Source organism: Rhinolophus hipposideros, assembly GCF_964194185.1.
Source record: "Rhinolophus hipposideros genome assembly, chromosome: 14".
Taxonomy (NCBI): domain Eukaryota; kingdom Metazoa; phylum Chordata; class Mammalia; order Chiroptera; family Rhinolophidae; genus Rhinolophus; species Rhinolophus hipposideros.
The window spans coordinates 13,135,114-13,147,903 of record NC_138060.1 but is presented as its reverse complement, the minus strand read 5'-3'; the positions used below and the strand labels follow the sequence as shown (position 1 = coordinate 13,147,903).

General features: G+C 36.4%; 1 protein-coding gene across 4 annotated transcripts in view; it reads right to left on the bottom strand.

The window, feature by feature from the left end:
* Window positions 1-12,790, bottom strand: part of FHIT (fragile histidine triad diadenosine triphosphatase) — a 1,470,686-nt gene that overhangs the window by 1,187,725 nt on the left and 270,171 nt on the right. The window lies entirely within an intron of this gene.

The following is a 12,790-nucleotide window of genomic DNA, read 5'->3' as shown; positions in this document are numbered from 1 at the left end:
GATTTAGCCCTAAGGGGACTTTCTAGCCCTTACTTGACAGTTAACTAAGAGGCTATTTTGCCTTTCCTTTTGGTTTCCCCTGATGAGACTTTGATCAACATGAAAGCCAAAAAGTATCTCGGTGCTCGACCACTAATACTAGTTAACTATTCTATTCTGTCCACTGCCAAAGGCAGTGAGTCATCTTGTAACTTCATTTCATTGGGAACAAGAAAATTCAAAGGAGAGCATGTGAATGGAATGCTTAAAGTCAATCTCGGCTACTGAGAAGAAACCTTACAAGTCACAATAAAGAGCAGCAAAAAGCAACTGAATTATTAATTCCCACTGCCTCTCTCTGTCCACAGCCCCCTCTGGTGGAAGAACTAATACGTAATGAAATAGCTATACTAACAACAATAAACAAAGTTTTAAGGAAAGAAAGAGAGAGAGAGAGAGAGAGAGAGAGAGAGAGAGAGAGAGAGAGAGAGAGAGAGAGAAAGGGAAAGAAAGAAAGAAAGAAAGAAAGAAAGAAAGAAAGAAAGAAAGAAAGAAAGAAAGAAAGAAAGAAAGAAAGAAAGAAAGAAAGAAAGAAAGGAAGGAAGGAAAGAAGGAAGGATGGAAGGAAGGAAGGAAGGAAGGAAGGAAGGAAGGAAGGAAGGAAGGAAGGAAGGAAGGAAAGGAAAGGAAAGGAAAGGAAAGGAAAGGAAAGGAAAGGAAGGAAGGAAGGAAGGAAGGAAGGAAGGAAGGAAAGAAAGAAAGAAAGAAAGAAAGAAAGAAAGAAAGAAAGAAAGAAAGAAAGAAAGAAAGAAGGAAACAAGGAAACAAGGAAAGAAGGAAAGGAAAGGAAAGGAAAGGTAGGAAGGATGAGCAATCCACAACCAAACAATTCCAAACAATTGGAAGTCAAATGTAGTGATTAGCAACTATGAGCTGCAATTGGAAAACCACTTGCAGGTGAAGCAATATGACAATGATTTACCAAAAGGTTAACAATGCTCTTTTATCTTCACCACCCATCAGTTTCCATTGCCCTCCATTTGTCTGGCACGTAATGGAAAGCAGGCCATAAAATATTCACCATTAAAATGAACCTTATTTTGCAACATTAAAAAAAGAAACATATCACTGGATATAGTTTAAGCATATGGGCCAACTTCTCAATTAGAATTCCTCATATATAGTATTAGAAAAGGCATTGACATTTAAAACCCTGTTATAAGAGGTAATGTACTCAAAAGTTTTAGAACTCTGCCCTACGCTTGGCATTGCTGTTTCATAGGTCTCAAACAAGGGAAAGTGCCATTACGCCCCCCACCCCGAACTCCAAAGACCACTGCAGTGATAGCAGGAGTGGGGCAGGTGTCAGCATCTTACTCTCATTTACTCCCCTGGAAACCAAATCTCAGCAGCCTCTGCTTTGATCTGGTGTGAATGCCAGGTTTTCAGCCTCAACATGCCTGTGACACATTCTGACAAATGAGCTGTGACATGAACTACCTTCTCATGTGACCATCTTTATATAGAAAGATACACAATGCCAGAAAAAAATACATTTTCAGGCAGGAGGGATTCTGAAAATTAACATATCTGCATATTGCTGGATCCCTTTAACCAGACCTGCAAAAGACATTTAGCCATTTTAACTGAATCGATTAAATTGATTCCATCAGAAAAATAGCTCTCATTCCTCCTCCTTATCCTGTCTCTGAATTTACCAAATGCTTCTCTGATTCTGCCAAATCAATAAGATGTTTTGCGTCTTGTAGTTATAATCTGTTATCTGAGAATTCCTCCCCCCCACTCTATTTAAAGAAAGTAACTATCCAGTTATTTATTTATATCATTGTTATTTGCAGAATTTTTTAAAAATGGAGAATCAAAATAAAAGAAAAAAGGTCAAATAATTCTGAAAAAGATATAACTATAAGGATGTTCACCACTGCACTATTTATGGGAGTAAAACCTAGAAATCTTAACTTTCAAATGAAAGAAGATTGTTCAAATTAATTATGGTACAGATATAAAGTATACTATGTAGACATCAAAAATTATGTAATGGAATATTCAATAACATGAAATAAATTGTGGCATTATTTAGAAGGAAAAACACATTGCAAAAATAGTAGGTAGAGTATTATCACATTTATTGAGAATGGTTATATTTAGATAATAAGATGAAATGTTTGGCAAACATCAACTGGTCAACCCAGCCTCCATTTACAACCCCTTCTCTCCACAGCACCATAACAACTAAGGGTAAGTCTATAAAATGAGACATAAGCAGAAGTCTACTGGGTGGCACTATCTTTGTCCTGATTAAAAGAAGCAGACTGGTCTAATAGGTCCTTTTGTGTTGTCTATATATACCACAATGAATCAGCCGATTGACCCATGACCATAGATTGTAATCTCAGCCAACCATGACAGTGGGGAAAAGAAGACAAGACCTTGCAATCAGCTGTTAGATACCTCAAGGAACAATTGCAACTTGACCTTTTTATTCATATTTTAGCCATTTGTTTTGGTGTCTATGTGGACATAATCAAAGAATAGTCCCTAGGAATCTATGGAGTTTTACTGAAATTAAGTTAAGTCTTTGGGTTGTGTGCAGAACAATAAGTACCATTCCAAGAGCAGGGCAGCCCTTTTGCCTCTCCATCACCAAAACACATGGTAGTCAGTCATCTGGAAAGCTGACAGTTCACTCTTCATATACCTTGGTAATAGTAAGTATAGGTACGTTTCTCAGCTTCTAGGGCCCAAATAAATAAGTAAAGGATAATATAAATAAGTTCCAAACAACAACACTACCTGAGTCTACGCATATCTCTTATTAGAACATTTATCATTTTACACTGTGGCAATCTTTTGCGTATATGTCTTCCCACTAGACTATAAAGTCTCTAAAGGCAAAGCCCATTTCCTTCATCCCTGCTAAGGATGCCCAAGCCTTCTTCCTCCCAAGGACTCAGAACCAAACTTAGATTCCAACTACAAACACCTATAAAACAGGACACTAAGTCCTTGATTCTAAGTCCTTGACTCTAAGTCCTTGATTCTAAGTAATCCTACGTTTTAAAAAAGTCAACAACTTTTTAACATGTCCGAAATATTCTGAAGGGAGGGAAAAAACCATACATTAAATTCTGTCAAGTAACATTTACCTCCTCAAGCCCTGATTAATCAGAAATGACTGAACTTGGCAGCTTCTTTTACGCATATCACTTGGTCTATAAGTTAAATTCAGCTCCTGTTGAAAAATGCCAACATCCCTTCCCATCACCTACAGTACCTCATCCTGCCAGTCACTCTACAATATGGCAATCTGGTGTGACTACTCACCATCAGATCAGGTAGAAATTAAAAACCAAGTTTACAGGGTCCAAGTAGCCACATTCCAGAAGAGCAGTGGTGAAGGTGAAAGAGGTCAGAAGGGTGCCAGATTTATTGCTATTGATTCCCTGCTGGCAATTTCATGGAAAGATATCCACTGCAGTTACATAAAAAGCATCTGGCTCATTTCCAAGTCTTTTGTGTTCGTTCTTTGAAAAAAATCAGCTAAGAAGGATGAGAAACTAGAAATTGGTGGATGAGGCCCAAAGGTTTTCTCCAGAATAAGATGCCTTCATCACTACACCCTAATTATGCAAATGTGCTCCCACAGAGTCCAATACATTTATTTATTAAACCTTACCACTGCCATCCTGGTAATCCAGAGAAGAAACCAATCTGTAATGACTCAAGCCACATTTCACAATAGACTACAAAGGACACATGACGTCATTTGCTAAAATGACTCAATCCAGATGGAAAGCATTTTAACCTATACATAATTGACTGACCTTTGTTATGCTTTTCTGGTTATTTATATACTATCATATGCATGAATGTATATCAGTGGTATTTACACTTGGCAGCTACTTTTGAGAATGCATTATTCAATTGGGATTTGAAGCTTTTTACAACCATTTCCTGACCAAACATTCATAAAAGAAGGACAAGAAAAGATGTTATCTTAAAAATAACGTTTAATAGGCTCTGGAAAGTCCACAGAAGCTCTCTTACTCTAATTGTTTTACTTTACAGGGGATCAGAGGTATCTATGGAAAACCGAGTTCAAAACCCTGAAACTGAGGCTACTAAAAGGGCATTTTATCTATTTTCCAGTTTGGGGCTCAATAATGATGGCAAAATATCCCTTACCAGATTAGTGGTATATTTTGGATACTTGTAAGAAAAGCATCCTGTGGGAAGGTAATTAGAAACCATAATAAATGACCAGAGAAAAGAGCACATTATATGATGCTCTTTGACTTTTTAACTTAATTATGAATTTGGCCTTCCAAAAGGCGTAAGCTACAAATTTTAAAAAAAGCATTCCAATGATCAAGATGGTATCAAGATAATCATAGAAGGAGGGGCAGATGTGGACACTAGTTTATGGAGGACAAGAATGTAGTATGTATGTCTTTATTCCCACTATGCATGCCCAGAACAAACAAACATCAGTAACTTATCACTGAATTCTTAACTAAAGAGCCCTGATGTGGTCTTAGGACACTTTTCCAATAACACCCCAGGACAACACTATCAATGAAATTCACTTGGAACATGAAGTGAAATATATTTGCCATTGCTGAACTAAATAATTATATAGTTCATTTCAGATCCCGATACATATTAAATATCAAAAACACTAATACCATTATAAAATCTTCATAATTCAGGACACCTCAGTGTACTTGTCTAAAGTAAATTTCCTCTGATCTGAAGGTGGATTCACTGGCACATTTTGCTCTTTTGTCCTAATAATGTTATTAAGTAGAGAAGGTTATGCCTTATATAATGATCAAATTAACTCTATATTTCATTGCCCTATACTCCGAGATCCAATCTAAAATTAAACAAATATTTAAAACCAAAATTTAAAAGTACCTCTGAATCCTAGAGAATCATTAAATCAAATTCAGCAGTTTTCCGTAAGTCGTGGTAGGCTGGTTTAATCCCAAGTGTAAATGAAAAGCAAAGGGATCTAAACAGAATAAGATGGAAGTGCTTGTATATTCACACAGAAGTATTACTCAGCATTTAAAAGGAATGACTACATGCGTCTACAGAGATAAATCTTAAAAAGAGAAAACTCAAGGAGAAACAGCATGTGCAGAAGACTACATACAGTAGAGCTTTCCAAGTACTGTGCCTCAGTGACCGGGTTAACCACATCCTAACATACTGATCTCCTTAGTTCTGGGGGTGCATAGAAGCTGGCGTGGCCAGAGTCTTACTATGGTGAGACACAGATAACCTTTATCTGAAGGCATCACACAATATTTTCAAGTTCAACATATGCTATGATGTGAAGAAGTTGGGAAGCACTGAAATCTGGTAGAAAGCCATTTTTATAATGCACAAAAACTAAAATACGTCTTGTTCAGGAATATATGTGATAAAATGATTTTATATCAGAAAAGCAAAGGAAGCATGAGTGGAAAATTCATCCAGTACATCCATTCCTTCAGTATAATAGTTACTGTTAGAATGGAGAGGCAGGGAAGGAACCCATGACAGATGACAATGTTATAGTTCCTAAATTAGATTGTGGGTTCAGTGTTTAATTATACTCCAAATATATTGTTTTATAAATATGAAACATTATAGTACACTTTTTAAAAAACATCAAGAGTAACAAGCCAGGCAACCTTTTAGATTATTCAGAATTATAGTACAATCTCAATGTCAAGTTAAGAATAGATATGAGGTTTTAGGGAAGTCTTGAAGCCAGAAGTTTCTAATGGTCAAAATGCTACTCAACAATGCCACGATTTCGTTCTGCTAATCAGCAGAGTAGTCCAGAGGTGTCTAACTCAGTGATTACAAGATTTTGTTTTAATCCAAGTACAGCATTCATGACAAATTAATGGAAACCTAAAGTTCCATTTCCCCATTCAAACAAAAATATAAAAACCATGTGGAAGTCTCTTAATTAGGATTCATTTAGTTACAAAAAAGCAAAAATCGACTTGAGGAGCTCAAGTAAAATGAGTTCCTGGATGAGGAAGGAGGGGTGTCCCACAGCCGTAGGACAGGAAGTGTCACCAGACCTCCTGAGGACCAGAGCCAGGAAGCAGGAAGTCATTCAGATGCAACCGCAACACTCACACTTTCTCTGGGGCTCCAGGTTCTCGAGTAGCTACTTGCCAAAATATTTACCCCATTGCCTCTATCTTTAAACGTGCTTTCTTTCTCCGCAGTTTAAGTGAAAACGAAGAAGTGTCCGAAGAAACCACTTCAAAATAACCAAAGAGAAAATCCAATTAACCCAACTGACGTCAAGATCAGTCCACACGAGATCTAATCACAACTGTGCATCAGGAGTTACCAATTCAAACACCTACAGGGGCCAGGCAGATAATTAAAGTTGTGAAGCTGACCAGGTGTGAAACAGAAGTTACCATGTTTCCCTGAAAATAAGACCGGGTCTTATTTTTAATTTTTGCTCCAAAAGATGCATTAGGGCTTATGTTCAGGGGATGTCATCCTGAAAAATCATGCTAGGGCTTATCTTCCAGTTAGGTCGTATTTTCGGGGAAACATGGTAGAAGAAAAGGGGCTGCGACAAGTAGAGCTCATGTTATTTGTCAACTTGGGCTGCTTAAAACAGAAAGCCAGATTTTCACCGAAATTTTTCAATTCTAAAAACATATCTGCAAGCTCTATGAGGCCATGGGTCTCTGCTGTCCGTGTTCCTCAAAGAATGAACTGTGGATATTCCAGATTCAGAGAGTCACTGTGCAGACACAGCTGTAGGTGCCCGCCATTTGGGTAGAACTGTTCTCACGGGAGGAGTCATAAGTCAGGCAGTCACTCTAGCAACGCTGGGATTATGCACTACTCTTACATACATCCCCTCACACACAAAACACATTTCACCTAAACTTCTAAAAATATCTTCTTGAAGATCAGATACAGGCATACCTCACAGATATTGCGGGGTCGGTTTCAGACCACTGCAATCAAGCGAATATCGCAATAAAGAGAGTCGTAATCAATTTGCTGGTGGAGGGTCTTGTCTTCAATTTGTAAAAGCACATCTGTGAAACGCAACAAAATGAGGCGCTATAAAACGAGATGTCCTTGTACTAAACTGCATGGAGGTAATCCTCATGGCTCTGTATGGGCTCTTAGCAAAAAGCAGAAATCAGACAAAGCAAACGAGAGCCAGAAAAAGACAGCATCATCCCCTTTTCAATCCATGGCCAAAAATGCTGCCACAAAAAGATGACTCACTACAAAGCAATTACTGATTCTTTTTGCAATTAACTAAGGGTGACAGAGGCGCTCCTGTCTCAATTTCTTCACTGTACCAGAACAGTTAGATACAGCAATCTCAACCCAGATGCTGCTTCCTCTAGGAAGTGGGGCCTGAGTCCCCAGTCATGGGTGAGACGAGTGCGTCAGGTATTCCCACAGAGCGGGCTCCCGCCCCTCACTCTGGCCCCGAAGCCTGGCACTGTGTGTGCGTAGCCCTGGGTCTGTGTCTGCACGTATCGTAGGTGAGCACCCTGCAAGCAGGGATAATGTCTAGCTCCTGTATGCCCCAGTGCCTATTTAAATAAATACATGAAGTCAGACTCATTGACATTTTTATTTCTCTATTTTTAGCAGTTAATTCAGAAAAAAAAAGTTGAATTTAGACTTGATTCCTCCCTGTTCTTTTGCACAATCTTTAAAATCGTCAATAAAAACACTTTTATTCAAATAAGAAGTACATACACACGCTGAATTATTACAAACTCAAAATCACATAATTGTGAAACTTTTGGGGATACATAGTCACATGTAGGCTAAAAAGTCTTAAAGCCCCCTTCTGTCAGCTTGTAGATATGCACAGGATTCCTAATATACCTATATCGATAGAGATATAAATATACCTTGCATAGAAAAATAGGGCATGGTAAAATTCTCTACCTAAGGACAAAAATCCACATTTAAACTTGTGTGAAATTTGGAGAAGTACAGTATATGCGTGTCCTGTAAGACTTATGTTCCATTCTAAACAAATGAGTCTTGGCAAATTTCCCTAGTACCAAGAACTGTTTAGCAGGAATTAATTTTTACATGAAATAAGCTAAAAATGAAATAGATGTAACATTATTTATGGTTAAGTCTTGTTCTTCAGTAATTACTGAAGGTGACACTAGTATGTTTTATGTTGGTAATTAGACTATTTGACCAAGTCTCCCTTTTCTCATGAAAACTATGTTTAATGTTCTGATTTTAACTGTTATCCCCGGCCTCGCGGTGCTTCGTCATGTGCAATTTGGTAGCCTAAGTAAAGTAGGGGACACGGAGCGTAATTTCAAAGCAATAAGTATATCTGCGACAGAAAGAAGGTTAAGTGAGTTTCCATGTCTCCAGACACTTGACCCTGCTGAACAAATTAACTCTAAAAGACTTAATGTTTTATCCTGAATGGGGAGGGAGTTTGTCTTCTCATTCTAACTAGATGGAAGTATTCGGCAAATGTCCTTTTTGGAAAGAATTATTTAGCAATGGAATGGCAATCAGTGTTGTAAGGACCGATAAAGCAAACTGAAAGACAAAGGGATGAATGAAAAAACATGTAACAAGCATTTGCCAAGGCAAATTCCACTCGTGGGTATTACTGAATGAAAGGAATATTGGGTTAGATTAAATTAAACAAAACTTCTCCAAAAATTGTGAGGCATTAATATTCATAATGGTCCTCATGACTTTTCAGGAGGGGGATAGAGTACAAAGCATTCTCCATGCTTCTCGTCTACATAAAGGCTTTATAACAAATCTAGACTGATAGTAGCTGTGCTCCCATGTGCAAGTGTCTTAACCCCTCTGAGCACTGCTCATCTCATCTGAAAAGTCAGCCCACAATTTACATTTCATTAGAACTCCTGCCCTTCACTTCCCATTGAAGTTATTTCCTATAATTACTAACAGACAATAGCATCTTCAGCTGCAATAATTCATCTCCTATTCAATTTAAAAATTCACAAACATTCTTTATGCATTCAACAGTTTTTATGCATTTAGCGCACGTCAGGCTGAGCTGGTAGTTGAGCAAAGACATACATGTTTTCTAAACTCAGAGTGATGGTCTTGTTAGGGAGACAGAGATAAAACAGTAACACACATTAGTAGCAGGTACTAAAAAGAAAGATTACAAGAGGCCTAAACTAGTCTGTAGAGGAGAAAACACTGGAGTTGAAATCTAAGGAAGGGGAATTAACACAGGGGAGATAAAGTAAACAAAAGTCCAAACAGAGGCTGAGGGATCAAGAATGCACACAGGCCCCATGGAAGGAGGGAGAGGAGTAGTGTTGAGAAATAACAGTGAGGCTGGCATTCGGAGAGCTAGGGGAGCACAACACGAAAGGAATCAAGAGGAGGGGCCTTGGTAGGTATTTGAATGGTGGAAATGCTTCCACCAAGGCAGTGGCATGATCAAACTAGCATTTTGAAAAGGTCTCTCAGGCTACATTTGAAAAATGGATTGGAGGGGGACAAGAGTGGATGCAAGGGGAGCAGTCAGGAGGATATTGCAGTAATGATGATCATTTATACCACAACGGGAACAGGAGGTACGGTGAATACAACAGATCTGAGAGATATGTAGGAACTGGTACTGAACTGGGTAAGAAGGTTGTGGTACATTTTATACAGGAAGTCCTAAGCTGCAGTATTTGATCTGGTCGAGAAACTGTGCTTCCCAATGAGCTGATGTTTTTTTCTCTATTATACTTTGGGAGATTTATCTCAATGAATAAAATACTTCTCTATCAAAAACCTGTCATGATTTTTAATCATATTCCACAAAGGTCAGCGTCAGATATCTATGCCTTATGGAAGAGTGGCACCAAAAACTTGAAAACGTATTTACGTTAAATATATACAGCATCTTTTTGTAAAACTACATTATTGTGACTTTTAGCTTAACACATTGTAAATTGCATTGCTCACCTCTTCACCCATTTTCCATCAGCACTGGTATGTGCACTACCTGTTCCTGCCAATAATTCACTCCAAAGTAGAACAAATTTATTTGTGGGAATATCTACGAATGTTTCTCTGAGAACAAAAGGAACAGTAAGTACTATTACACCACATTGGTGCTTGTCATTCCTTGCCTTAAACAAACAGAACATGGTAAAATAATAAGCATTACAAATACTTGAGGGTTTAGCTTACTGATTGCCCACTTGTCCAATGTGACAGCAAAGATAAACTTGGTCTCAATATATACACTTGAATTTTGAAAGATTTAGATAGCAAGTTGATGAATCTGAAAACAACATAGAAAAGTATGTATAATAAAAAGTATATAAATAAAAAGGTGGGATAAAAATGTTTATTGTGGCTAATTCTGAGGAATGGGTTTGGGTTGAAAGTATACGGGATTTTGCCTATTACTTTGCATGCGTAAGCATTGTTTGAATTTTAGGAGTAGCTATTAGTGTGTAACAAAAATAGAAGAAATAAGAGCAAATATGAAAAAACAAAATCAATAAAATAAGGTCACTGTTTGGTAATGCCAGGATAATGAGGACAACATTTATCATAGAAACTAAATATAGTACACTAGATTTTCATTATATGTAATTATTTTTCTAGGTCCATGATCTGACTGGCCCATGATAAAAAAACTACACACTAACTGCGGACATTGCAAAAGGGTTCAGTTGTATTTGAATCCCATCTACACAAAGGAAAATTAAACATATTAAACTGCCATTACCCATTTTAAACCAAATTATAGGTAAATAGAAGTAAATTGTTATAATGTGAATGGGGGATTATTTATTCCTAATTGATTAAAAATATTAGTAAGAAATCTGGTGAACACCATTTTGTAAACAGAAACAATTTTTAAAGGAAAGTGGCAAAAGCCACATCCAATCTGATTGATTGAACGTGTTCACAACGGCAGTCCCATTAGAGAGCAGAAATGAGATTCTCCTTATACCTTCCCTATTTTTAGATTGTGGTTACATCAAGACAGAAGTAAATAGCATCTTACACAACCTAGTCAGAAGGTTTCCCAAACTGGCTGTGCATAAGAATCACCTTTGTGGCTTATTAAAAATGCAAATGCTCGCCTATCCCAAGATTATGAAGATATTCTATTTTTATTACCTTGTTGAATTTGCAAGAGTCTCCAACATAATGATGAATAAAAGTGAAAATAACAGACAACCTTATCTTAATCACAATCTCAACAAGAAAGTTGTCAATATATCAACACTGAGTATGAGATTTGCTGTAGCTTTACTGTAGTTATCACTTATCTGACTAAGAAATTTCTGCGCTATTCCTATTTCAGAAAGAGTTTTTATCATGAATGGGTGTCAAATCTTATCAAGTTTTTTCCCCACTCATTTATTGAGATAATGATATGGCTTTTCATTTTCACTCTGCTATGTGGTAAACTGTATTGATAGATTTTCAAATAATCAACTTGAATTCCTAAACTGAACCCAACTAGGTTCTGTTATATTATCCTTTTTATATATCACTGGATTTGACTTACTAATGTTTTGGCTAGAATTTTTGCACCTATCTTCATGAGAAAAATTGGACTATGAATTTCCTCCCTTTGAGTAACCCTCTTGGCTTTGGGGTCAAGTTTATGCTGTCTGAATAATGTGAGTTGATATATGATTAGTATTGTTTCCTCCTTAAATGCTTAAGAAAAACTTGTTGGTGAATTTAACTGGTATTTGCTTTGCATAAAGATCTATAACTATGAAGGTCCTTTCTTTAAAAGATACAAGGTAATTCAGATTTTCTTAAATGTATTACATCAGTTTTAGTGTATTTTTTAAGGAATTTAAATATTTCACTTAAATTTTCAAACTTATTGGCAAAAAATCTTGGTAATATCCTCTATTATTTTTTAATATCTGTAGTTTTTTATCCTCTTTGCATTTTGGTCTTATCTTGTTTCTTAATTATTCTTACCAGAGTTTTATCAATTTTATTGGCCTTTTCAAAGAATCAACTTTGGGCTGAATTTTTTTATTGTTTGTTTTATATAATTGATTTCTGCTCTTATCTTTATTTTCTTCTCATTTCTTGGAGTTTACTTTGCTTTTTTTAGATCTTTGAGACTAATTTTTAGCCTTCCTTCTTTCCTAACATGAGAATCTAAGGCTGCAAGGACTGTTTTAGCTATAACCCAGAAGCCTTGAAATGTTGTACATATCGTTATTATAGTTAAACATATTTCTAATATTCATTGCAATTATCGGTTTTAACACATGGGGGAAAGAATGTTTGTTACTTAATTTCCAAATATTAGATTTTTTCATTATCATTTTGTTGCTGATTTTCAGTTTAATACTACTATAATCATAAAATCAACTCTATAGCTTAAATCCTTTGGTGTTTGTTAAGAAATGCCTATGTCTAGGCATACGGACTATTTGATAAATCTTCCTTATGCACTTAAAAAATGTATATTCTTCAGTTGCTGCGTGCAATATTCTATATATTACAATTAAGTCAAATTTGTTTAATGTGGTGTTTGAATCTTCTATATGTTTACTGTTTTGTTTTTTTTTTCTGCATGTTCTATTAATCATTGGAAGAAGGATGATAAAATTCCAACTAAATCGCAAGATTTGTATATTTCTCCAGTTAGTATTATTATTTGCTTTTTAATATTTTAAGGTTGTACCCTTTCTACACATGCATATAGCTACACTGCGTTCCTTTAGCAAGTGTTTGCATGTCTCTTCTTTATTACATACTTTTACTTTTAATCTTAATATGG